Genomic DNA, 11,381 nt, shown 5'->3' with positions numbered 1-11,381 from the left:
CCCCCCCCCCCCTCCCTCACCTTTGATATGGTATGAATGTATACACACTTCTAATCTTATTTATTTGGTAAGCAAGACTTAGTTGTTTATTATTATTATTATTATGTATTTATATTTATTTATGAGATAATTGGGTAGCCAGCCGTTTATCACACGCACACAAGTGACTTCAACACGCAAAGCCTCATAACCGACTACACTTGCACCACTTGTCACTCAACTTTCCCCACACTCTACCCCTATACCTTCACTCTTATATACATACACCCACCCATTCACCATATATCCATCCTTCACAACTTCTTCAATATGGCACTCCAAGCTCTAAACTCTCCAACTCGAACCTCTAACCATCTCCACGAATCATGGACCAAAGGCAAACGATCCAAACTACCACGTATCGACACCGAAGAACAATACCTTGCTCTCTGCCTCATGCTTCTCGCACGTGGCAACACTCGTGATCATGCTCATGGTCCTGATGACTCGAGGCTTGTTTACAAGTGTAACGTGTGTAACAAGGGTTTTGGATCCTACCAAGCTCTTGGTGGCCATAAAGCTAGTCACCGGAAGAATAATATTATTATTAATAATAACGGGGCTGGTAAAGCTGACGTGGAGCAGTCGTTGGTTGTTGTAACAACCTCAACAAGTGGTGGGAAGAGTCACGAGTGTTCTATTTGTCATAGGTGTTTTCCGACCGGACAAGCATTGGGTGGACATAAAAGGTGTCACTATGAAGGTACCGTGTCGAATAATAGTCCACGTGGCTTTGACTTGAACCTACCGGCCTTGTCCGAAAATGTTTTGAACGATGATGAGGTGGAGAGTCCTCACCCGGCTAAAAAATTCAGGCTCTTTAGTTCGGATAAGTTTTAGTGATTGGATAATTTGATTGATTAGTACACACAGATTTTGAGTGTTTGGATTTACTAATTTTGTTAATTGAATTAGGAAATTGAGTGGAGTTGTTTAATTCTTTGTATAATATGTAGTGTTTGGGTAGTGACTAGTGAGAGTTGACGTTGAATTTATTATTTATAAATGAATTTACGAATATAAAATATCCATTGGGAAAAAGGTAAAAATATCAAATTTAAGTTGGTTTACATGGGTGATGTCCATCAGTAATCAGTCGATGATAGTATTTGTCGAGCACCCACGAGTTACTAATTCAGTCACTAACGGTTATTAAATATTTATATATTTCTTTTTAGTGGGTTTGGTTTGTAATATGTACGAATTCTAACAAGTAGCAGTGTTCTTCGGGTTCGTTTTTCAAGTTTCGGGTTTTTCGGGTTTCAAAGTTTTAAATCTTAACCCGAAACCCAACCCAAATCTCTCACGGGTTTTTTCGGGTTCGGGTTTTTTTGAGTTGAGTTAATCGGGTTTCGAGTATCCTAGAAAATGAAACAAAAAACAAAAAAAATTAAAAACTTCAATGCTAAAATTAAATAACATATTTTTCTTTGCTCGTAACACAAATAATCAAATAATAAACCAACAAAACTTGATAAAGTCATAAAACAATTCAAAAGAAGAGTAAAACTAAGTAACTAACTCAAACCATAATTGTCTGATTGAAGACGTTATTTGGTTGTTCGATTACAGTTGCTATTAGTAATAAACAGAATACATAAATTAACAATAAAGAATCGATCCATAATTGTTGGAATGACAACATTCGATTACGCTTAGATTCTTATAATTTTAGTGACTAACACTAAGCCTATTATAACTAAAATTATATCTTTCAAAACTAAAAGTTTATTTGGGTTTTTCGGCTTGACCCGAAACTTATAAATCAAACCCGAGCACCAACCCGAATTACTTCGGTTCGGGTTCGGGTTAGTCTTTTCCCGGGTTCAGGCTTTTCGGGTCGGGTTAGTTCGGGTACGGGTTTTTTCGGGTCTCGGGTAAAAGTGATAGCCCTACTAACCAGAAGTGCATACGCTTGATTGGTGACTTTACTATTTTAGTCCTTCGGTTATAGTAGTTTAAAATACATTGAATCTAGGAAGAAGAAAATTCAACCTAACGAATTAAAGCGTCGGTTATGGTTAAGTCGCAATTGTTGATTCTTGTATAAAAAGTATCATATAAATGTAGTTGAACACTTGAACTAGCTTTGAGTAGGATAGGGTCAAGATGGTGATTATTGGTGAATGCATTTTCTTGAATAAATAATGATTAATTGCTATACATGTTCAAAAGTGTAATTATAAGAAACCAAAATTAAATTCTATAAATATAAAAAAGAAAACAAAAGTTTTAAAAGTATTAAAGTATACTAAACATATCGATCGATAGAAAGAAGGAAAAAAAAAAAATTCTTCTAACATATTTTATACCTTGAAATTAGCATCATATTTGGTTAAACATGGTTACGTATTACAAAATCTTTTATGATCAATTTTCGGATGCATTGCTTGTTTTTATGCTCATTATAAAAGGTTTGAAAAGACGGCTAAGCAATGTTGGTGTCAGAAGATTGAAATGTTTGCTTGTTGGTTGCTTGGTTTTGATGGGCAATGCACGAAGTTGGCGAAGGTGTCTGAGGATTTGCTAGAGAGAGTGATTGATCTTCATTCTCGAGGATATCAGGTGAATAAAAGAGCATAAAGTTTGTTGCTTTGCTCATTTGATTGCTAGAAAACAAGTATGGTGGATCAGGCGATCATGTACAAATATTTACGAGTCTGTGCTGAAAAACCGACAACAAATATTATGTGCTGAGAGAGCCTAAATTTGGTCCTTTAAAGGCGTAAATCTTAAAGGCAATTAACTCCGTAAGTCTAACACAATATTGAAACCGTCGTGGAAGAATTTTGGTCACGTTGTTCTTGAACCGACAAATCGCTAGAAAAGAGTAATGGACCTTTGGTCGTGTTTGAGTTCGGGGTGCTTAGTTGTGGCTCTATGTGTGATTTCAAAGACGTAATTCAGGGCACCTAACCATTGGGTGATGGATGGTTGTAAGATGCTTGCATGTGTACAACGAGCATCCCTTAAACCTAAGTGAAGACATGTTAGGGGTGTTGCCACAGAAGCTGAACAAATGCACGAGGATATGCATAATAATGGTGATGGGAGAATGTGACTTACCAAATGTTTGATGATGGTGATTTCTTACTTTTATGTTTGAACGTTTGGGTTTACTGATACGCTCATATCTCATTGGGGACGACCTCAATGATCTAGAAAGTAAATGTGCCTAGATGTTTTTATACATCAAAACACACAACTAGATGAGTCTAAACCAGGATGAAAGCGGCAACCTTTATCATAAGCTCGACAAACTGACTGGCTCTATAGGGAACCTAAGGGCACCACACATGGACTCGAAAGACGACCACATGACAATATTCACTTTAAAACTACCAGTCCATTACTTGCATAAGACTTAGAATTTGTTAGTGATTGGTTATTTGCGAACAAATATATTTAGAAATTCGCATAAGCATTCTATACACACCCTTTATATGGTCAATGACTAGATATATGGTATCTACTACAAAAATAATTTTAGTGTTTATAGTGATTTGGTAACCAACATAAAGAAAGGGTTTATCTAAGACTAAGGGGTATATCTTAACACTCAGGGCGTTAAAGCTGAGTTGACATTGTTAACGAGTGCTATACCACTCCCTTCATGAGTTAGGAATTATATGCAAGATGAGTTAAAATGTTACTGGGCTTTAAAATCCTCTACACACACAACCATATTAATGTAAGAATCAATATTACATTAAATAAAGAGATGCAAATGGGGGTTAAACAATTTCCTTAGGATGAGGTGGAGTGAAATGGGGGTAAAGTATATGATGTGGTGCCTATGTGAAGTTAAAATGCTTGAATGTATACTCCATGGCTTAAATGATTTACACAACCCCAACAATGGCAAGGGGTTTATTTAAGTGTTTTATACATTGATCCGTTAAAATGTTTGCTATTTGTTAACCAAGGTTATTGACTAGAACTTAATCAACTTAAAGAAATTATTACTAGATATTTTACCAATTGACCCATATGTTGCCGCTTGCTGTCTTTGATTAGTTAGCAAGTTTTTGAATTGAGTTTCTTGAGCCTTGGTGTGTATTAGAGCATTCCCAGCCTATTTTCTACCCTATATCTATATATATCATATAATTACACTATAAATTACTGTTTTTTCTCTCTCCTGTTTAATTAAATAATATTTTTATACATTTATCATTATCATTTCTCTTTTCTCCACTCACATCTACTTTTCAAAAATATTAAAAAATTATAGGGAATGAATAGTGAATCCTCAACTTTAACTTTCCCCTAACATTTTCTCTCTCATCTACTCACAACCACTCATAACCATATCATATAATTTACAAATTCTCCTCACACATTTTAAGGGAATGGGCTAAGGATGCTCTTATACAAGTTATGGAGCCTTAATAGACAAGTTATGGAGCCTCACTTCCTATACGAGCTATCAAAAGACAACCATAAGTCAGTGGGAGTTTAACAATCTTTATGCAACCTCCTGGGACATGTATCATGCTTTATAATGAGTTTCAAAGTAAAAAATTTTGAAATGTTTACATCAAGATTTGACTAATTAGGCGGATTGTATATTATTTTAGATATGGAAGAAACATAAGCAATTTTCTTATTTTAAGTGATTCTCGTAACAGTCAATTGGATTAAAAATAACTTAATAAAGTTACAAGTGAAATAACCTTTAGGGTATGTTTGGTATGACGTAATGGAATAGATGAGGGAATGGAATGAACGTGAGAATGAAATGAACCATTACTATTTCAATGTCATGTTTGGTTACCATATAAGAATGAAATGATTATCTCTTTATTATTATTATTATTATTATTATTATCAATAGTAATAAATAATATTAATAATATGAATATTCGTATTAACTCATTTTAAGACCTGCGCGCTTCAACGAGACCACTAAAGCGAATAAAAATAATCATAAAAATATTGAGTCACGCATGCGTGTTATGAAGCGTTGACTTATCAAATAATTTTAATAATATTAATAACGCGATAATAACTCTAACATAAAATCCGATCTATAGTCTTATAAAAAGTTCATACTCAATTCTGTAAACAATGATAAAAAGTTATGTAAGCTTCCTATATAAACATCTTAGTTCACCTCTATTGATAGATATAGGGGCTCTATCCTACCTTAAGCGAATCTTACAACGTGTTTTGTATGGGTTGATACCCTCAAATTGATAATTCTAGCAGTTATAGGTTTTTCGGATGAAGGCTTCTGGATGATTGATACCCTCAAAAGTCAAAAGTCTTAACCTGCGTATTAAAATACAAAGTCGTAATCTCCTAATAAGCAAAATGAATATAATGTTATTTTACTTTATGCTCAAATCTATAAGCTAGTTGAGTAATTGCTAATCTAACAATTGATAAAAGAAGGGAGGTGTGGTAAACTAACAGGGACCAAGGCCTAACGCATGCCCACATAAGTGGGTTAAACATATGAAAAACGTGCAACTTGCTGCCCTATTCCTAAGACTTGCCCCCATACCAATTGCAATTGTTTACTTACATTACTAACCATAATATAGAAATATATATATTACCTTTTAAAAACTAATAAATTTTCTCTGTTATTTATATACATCAAACACATTCACTATAAAACCTTAAGTACTACAATAACAATGTAAGCACTTTACAAGATATAGAAGATATCACATACGTAGTAAAAAAGAAAATAATGAAAAGTTAATAGACTTATGCATCACATTTAAAATCATAGTATAACTATATATGCGTTTTTCTCTATTCTTTTAGGGTGAATCGGGTGGTATACTCGGGCCATCCGAGTAGTCCTTCTAGTAGTGCGAGTACACTGGATACGCCATCCCACTTTGTCCAAAGTAGAAGGAGTGGGTAGTTGGAACCAGTGACGGATTCAGAAATTTTTTTAAGGGAGTGCACTGTTTTTTAGATGCTTCAATTTCATAGAATCGGGCCGGTTAGACGGTTCGGGTCGGTTCGATTAGGGTAAAGTTTATCACGTAATAAAATACGATACAATAGAAGGCGGACTTGAACATTTAAATTAGGAGCCGAAAACATTAAAACATAGCATTATTCAAAGTAAACGAGCTATATTTATACTTCTAGAAAAAAAAATAGGGGGTCGGGACCCTCCTCGTCTCTTAAATGTTCAAGTGATGAAGTAATGGTCTTAAATCTTATAAACACAAATAAGTAAAATTAAAACAATCAATAAAAACCTTGTGAAATAAAATAGGTTTCTTAATTTTAAATAAACGTATAATCACTATATAAAACACAAAATAAAATTATCCATAGACTAGAAATAAAATAACATATATAAAATTTAAACTAATAAATGACCTAATGATTGTAATCAAACTAGAAAACAAAACTTTATAAAGTATTAATATTACTTATTAAATAAATAACTATGTATAAAAAGTTAAAAACAAATAAATTTTATCATGAAAATGAGATAAAAGTTAAGAAAAGAAAAGCATTACGTTGGACCTAGTATACCCACTTCTAAGTAAGATAATAGAAAATCAAAATGAATCGTCACTAACAAGAATTAAACTCAAGACTTCAATGTTAACAACAAATAATTTAGCCACTCCACCACCTTTTTAATTTGTTTAGAGGGTGCACTTCAAATTTATAAGAGGGTGCACTCCAGTATTTATATATAGCATTACATTACTATTTTGAAACTGGGGGGTTCCCGTGCACCCCCAACCTTCAAGGTAGATCCGCCCCTGATTGGAACGGGTTTGGAAGCTCAATGGCTAGTAGTTGGGATGGTTTGGGTTGACGTGAGGTGGCGCTATCCCATTGCTAATTATTGAGTGGGTACTTGGGATTACCATCCCTTTAAATTAAGACAATTTTGAGTTGTTTTAACTAACGTGACACTACCCAACTGATTGGTTGAATAGGTAATTGGGTAACACCCGCATCCCCCCCCCCCCCCCCTCCCTCACCTTTGATATGGTATGAATGTATACACACTTCTAATCTTATTTATTTGGTAAGCAAGACTTAGTTGTTTATTATTATTATTATTATGTATTTATATTTATTTATGAGATAATTGGGTAGCCAGCCGTTTATCACACGCACACAAGTGACTTCAACACGCAAAGCCTCATAACCGACTACACTTGCACCACTTGTCACTCAACTTTCCCCACACTCTACCCCTATACCTTCACTCTTATATACATACACCCACCCATTCACCATATATCCATCCTTCACAACTTCTTCAATATGGCACTCCAAGCTCTAAACTCTCCAACTCGAACCTCTAACCATCTCCACGAATCATGGACCAAAGGCAAACGATCCAAACTACCACGTATCGACACCGAAGAACAATACCTTGCTCTCTGCCTCATGCTTCTCGCACGTGGCAACACTCGTGATCATGCTCATGGTCCTGATGACTCGAGGCTTGTTTACAAGTGTAACGTGTGTAACAAGGGTTTTGGATCCTACCAAGCTCTTGGTGGCCATAAAGCTAGTCACCGGAAGAATAATATTATTATTAATAATAACGGGGCTGGTAAAGCTGACGTGGAGCAGTCGTTGGTTGTTGTAACAACCTCAACAAGTGGTGGGAAGAGTCACGAGTGTTCTATTTGTCATAGGTGTTTTCCGACCGGACAAGCATTGGGTGGACATAAAAGGTGTCACTATGAAGGTACCGTGTCGAATAATAGTCCACGTGGCTTTGACTTGAACCTACCGGCCTTGTCCGAAAATGTTTTGAACGATGATGAGGTGGAGAGTCCTCACCCGGCTAAAAAATTCAGGCTCTTTAGTTCGGATAAGTTTTAGTGATTGGATAATTTGATTGATTAGTACACACAGATTTTGAGTGTTTGGATTTACTAATTTTGTTAATTGAATTAGGAAATTGAGTGGAGTTGTTTAATTCTTTGTATAATATGTAGTGTTTGGGTAGTGACTAGTGAGAGTTGACGTTGAATTTATTATTTATAAATGAATTTACGAATATAAAATATCCATTGGGAAAAAGGTAAAAATATCAAATTTAAGTTGGTTTACATGGGTGATGTCCATCAGTAATCAGTCGATGATAGTATTTGTCGAGCACCCACGAGTTACTAATTCAGTCACTAACGGTTATTAAATATTTATATATTTCTTTTTAGTGGGTTTGGTTTGTAATATGTACGAATTCTAACAAGTAGCAGTGTTCTTCGGGTTCGTTTTTCAAGTTTCGGGTTTTTCGGGTTTCAAAGTTTTAAATCTTAACCCGAAACCCAACCCAAATCTCTCACGGGTTTTTTCGGGTTCGGGTTTTTTTGAGTTGAGTTAATCGGGTTTCGAGTATCCTAGAAAATGAAACAAAAAACAAAAAAAATTAAAAACTTCAATGCTAAAATTAAATAACATATTTTTCTTTGCTCGTAACACAAATAATCAAATAATAAACCAACAAAACTTGATAAAGTCATAAAACAATTCAAAAGAAGAGTAAAACTAAGTAACTAACTCAAACCATAATTGTCTGATTGAAGACGTTATTTGGTTGTTCGATTACAGTTGCTATTAGTAATAAACAGAATACATAAATTAACAATAAAGAATCGATCCATAATTGTTGGAATGACAACATTCGATTACGCTTAGATTCTTATAATTTTAGTGACTAACACTAAGCCTATTATAACTAAAATTATATCTTTCAAAACTAAAAGTTTATTTGGGTTTTTCGGCTTGACCCGAAACTTATAAATCAAACCCGAGCACCAACCCGAATTACTTCGGTTCGGGTTCGGGTTAGTCTTTTCCCGGGTTCAGGCTTTTCGGGTCGGGTTAGTTCGGGTACGGGTTTTTTCGGGTCTCGGGTAAAAGTGATAGCCCTACTAACCAGAAGTGCATACGCTTGATTGGTGACTTTACTATTTTAGTCCTTCGGTTATAGTAGTTTAAAATACATTGAATCTAGGAAGAAGAAAATTCAACCTAACGAATTAAAGCGTCGGTTATGGTTAAGTCGCAATTGTTGATTCTTGTATAAAAAGTATCATATAAATGTAGTTGAACACTTGAACTAGCTTTGAGTAGGATAGGGTCAAGATGGTGATTATTGGTGAATGCATTTTCTTGAATAAATAATGATTAATTGCTATACATGTTCAAAAGTGTAATTATAAGAAACCAAAATTAAATTCTATAAATATAAAAAAGAAAACAAAAGTTTTAAAAGTATTAAAGTATACTAAACATATCGATCGATAGAAAGAAGGAAAAAAAAAAAATTCTTCTAACATATTTTATACCTTGAAATTAGCATCATATTTGGTTAAACATGGTTACGTATTACAAAATCTTTTATGATCAATTTTCGGATGCATTGCTTGTTTTTATGCTCATTATAAAAGGTTTGAAAAGACGGCTAAGCAATGTTGGTGTCAGAAGATTGAAATGTTTGCTTGTTGGTTGCTTGGTTTTGATGGGCAATGCACGAAGTTGGCGAAGGTGTCTGAGGATTTGCTAGAGAGAGTGATTGATCTTCATTCTCGAGGATATCAGGTGAATAAAAGAGCATAAAGTTTGTTGCTTTGCTCATTTGATTGCTAGAAAACAAGTATGGTGGATCAGGCGATCATGTACAAATATTTACGAGTCTGTGCTGAAAAACCGACAACAAATATTATGTGCTGAGAGAGCCTAAATTTGGTCCTTTAAAGGCGTAAATCTTAAAGGCAATTAACTCCGTAAGTCTAACACAATATTGAAACCGTCGTGGAAGAATTTTGGTCACGTTGTTCTTGAACCGACAAATCGCTAGAAAAGAGTAATGGACCTTTGGTCGTGTTTGAGTTCGGGGTGCTTAGTTGTGGCTCTATGTGTGATTTCAAAGACGTAATTCAGGGCACCTAACCATTGGGTGATGGATGGTTGTAAGATGCTTGCATGTGTACAACGAGCATCCCTTAAACCTAAGTGAAGACATGTTAGGGGTGTTGCCACAGAAGCTGAACAAATGCACGAGGATATGCATAATAATGGTGATGGGAGAATGTGACTTACCAAATGTTTGATGATGGTGATTTCTTACTTTTATGTTTGAACGTTTGGGTTTACTGATACGCTCATATCTCATTGGGGACGACCTCAATGATCTAGAAAGTAAATGTGCCTAGATGTTTTTATACATCAAAACACACAACTAGATGAGTCTAAACCAGGATGAAAGCGGCAACCTTTATCATAAGCTCGACAAACTGACTGGCTCTATAGGGAACCTAAGGGCACCACACATGGACTCGAAAGACGACCACATGACAATATTCACTTTAAAACTACCAGTCCATTACTTGCATAAGACTTAGAATTTGTTAGTGATTGGTTATTTGCGAACAAATATATTTAGAAATTCGCATAAGCATTCTATACACACCCTTTATATGGTCAATGACTAGATATATGGTATCTACTACAAAAATAATTTTAGTGTTTATAGTGATTTGGTAACCAACATAAAGAAAGGGTTTATCTAAGACTAAGGGGTATATCTTAACACTCAGGGCGTTAAAGCTGAGTTGACATTGTTAACGAGTGCTATACCACTCCCTTCATGAGTTAGGAATTATATGCAAGATGAGTTAAAATGTTACTGGGCTTTAAAATCCTCTACACACACAACCATATTAATGTAAGAATCAATATTACATTAAATAAAGAGATGCAAATGGGGGTTAAACAATTTCCTTAGGATGAGGTGGAGTGAAATGGGGGTAAAGTATATGATGTGGTGCCTATGTGAAGTTAAAATGCTTGAATGTATACTCCATGGCTTAAATGATTTACACAACCCCAACAATGGCAAGGGGTTTATTTAAGTGTTTTATACATTGATCCGTTAAAATGTTTGCTATTTGTTAACCAAGGTTATTGACTAGAACTTAATCAACTTAAAGAAATTATTACTAGATATTTTACCAATTGACCCATATGTTGCCGCTTGCTGTCTTTGATTAGTTAGCAAGTTTTTGAATTGAGTTTCTTGAGCCTTGGTGTGTATTAGAGCATTCCCAGCCTATTTTCTACCCTATATCTATATATATCATATAATTACACTATAAATTACTGTTTTTTCTCTCTCCTGTTTAATTAAATAATATTTTTATACATTTATCATTATCATTTCTCTTTTCTCCACTCACATCTACTTTTCAAAAATATTAAAAAATTATAGGGAATGAATAGTGAATCCTCAACTTTAACTTTCCCCTAACATTTTCTCTCTCATCTACTCACAACCACTCATAACCATATCATATAATTTACAAATTCTCCTCACACATTTTAAGGGA

The 11,381-nt window shown here is 34.6% G+C and overlaps 2 pseudogenes; both read left to right on the top strand.

Moving 5' to 3' along the window:
• Nucleotides 1–299: 299 nt before the first annotated feature.
• Nucleotides 300–1,051, top strand: LOC143627782 (zinc finger protein ZAT10 pseudogene; annotated as a pseudogene).
• A 6,238-nt stretch (nt 1,052–7,289) lies between these two features.
• On the top strand, nt 7,290–8,041 carry LOC143627781 (zinc finger protein ZAT10 pseudogene; annotated as a pseudogene).
• Nucleotides 8,042–11,381: the final 3,340 nt, after the last annotated feature.

The sequence above is a fragment of the Bidens hawaiensis genome, unplaced genomic scaffold, assembly GCF_021521415.1.
Source record: "Bidens hawaiensis isolate Kalapana, Puna unplaced genomic scaffold, B.hawaiensis_p1.1 tig00004743_1, whole genome shotgun sequence".
In the NCBI taxonomy this organism is placed as follows: Eukaryota; Viridiplantae; Streptophyta; class Magnoliopsida; order Asterales; family Asteraceae; genus Bidens; species Bidens hawaiensis.
This window is presented reverse-complemented; position numbering and strand designations above follow the sequence as displayed.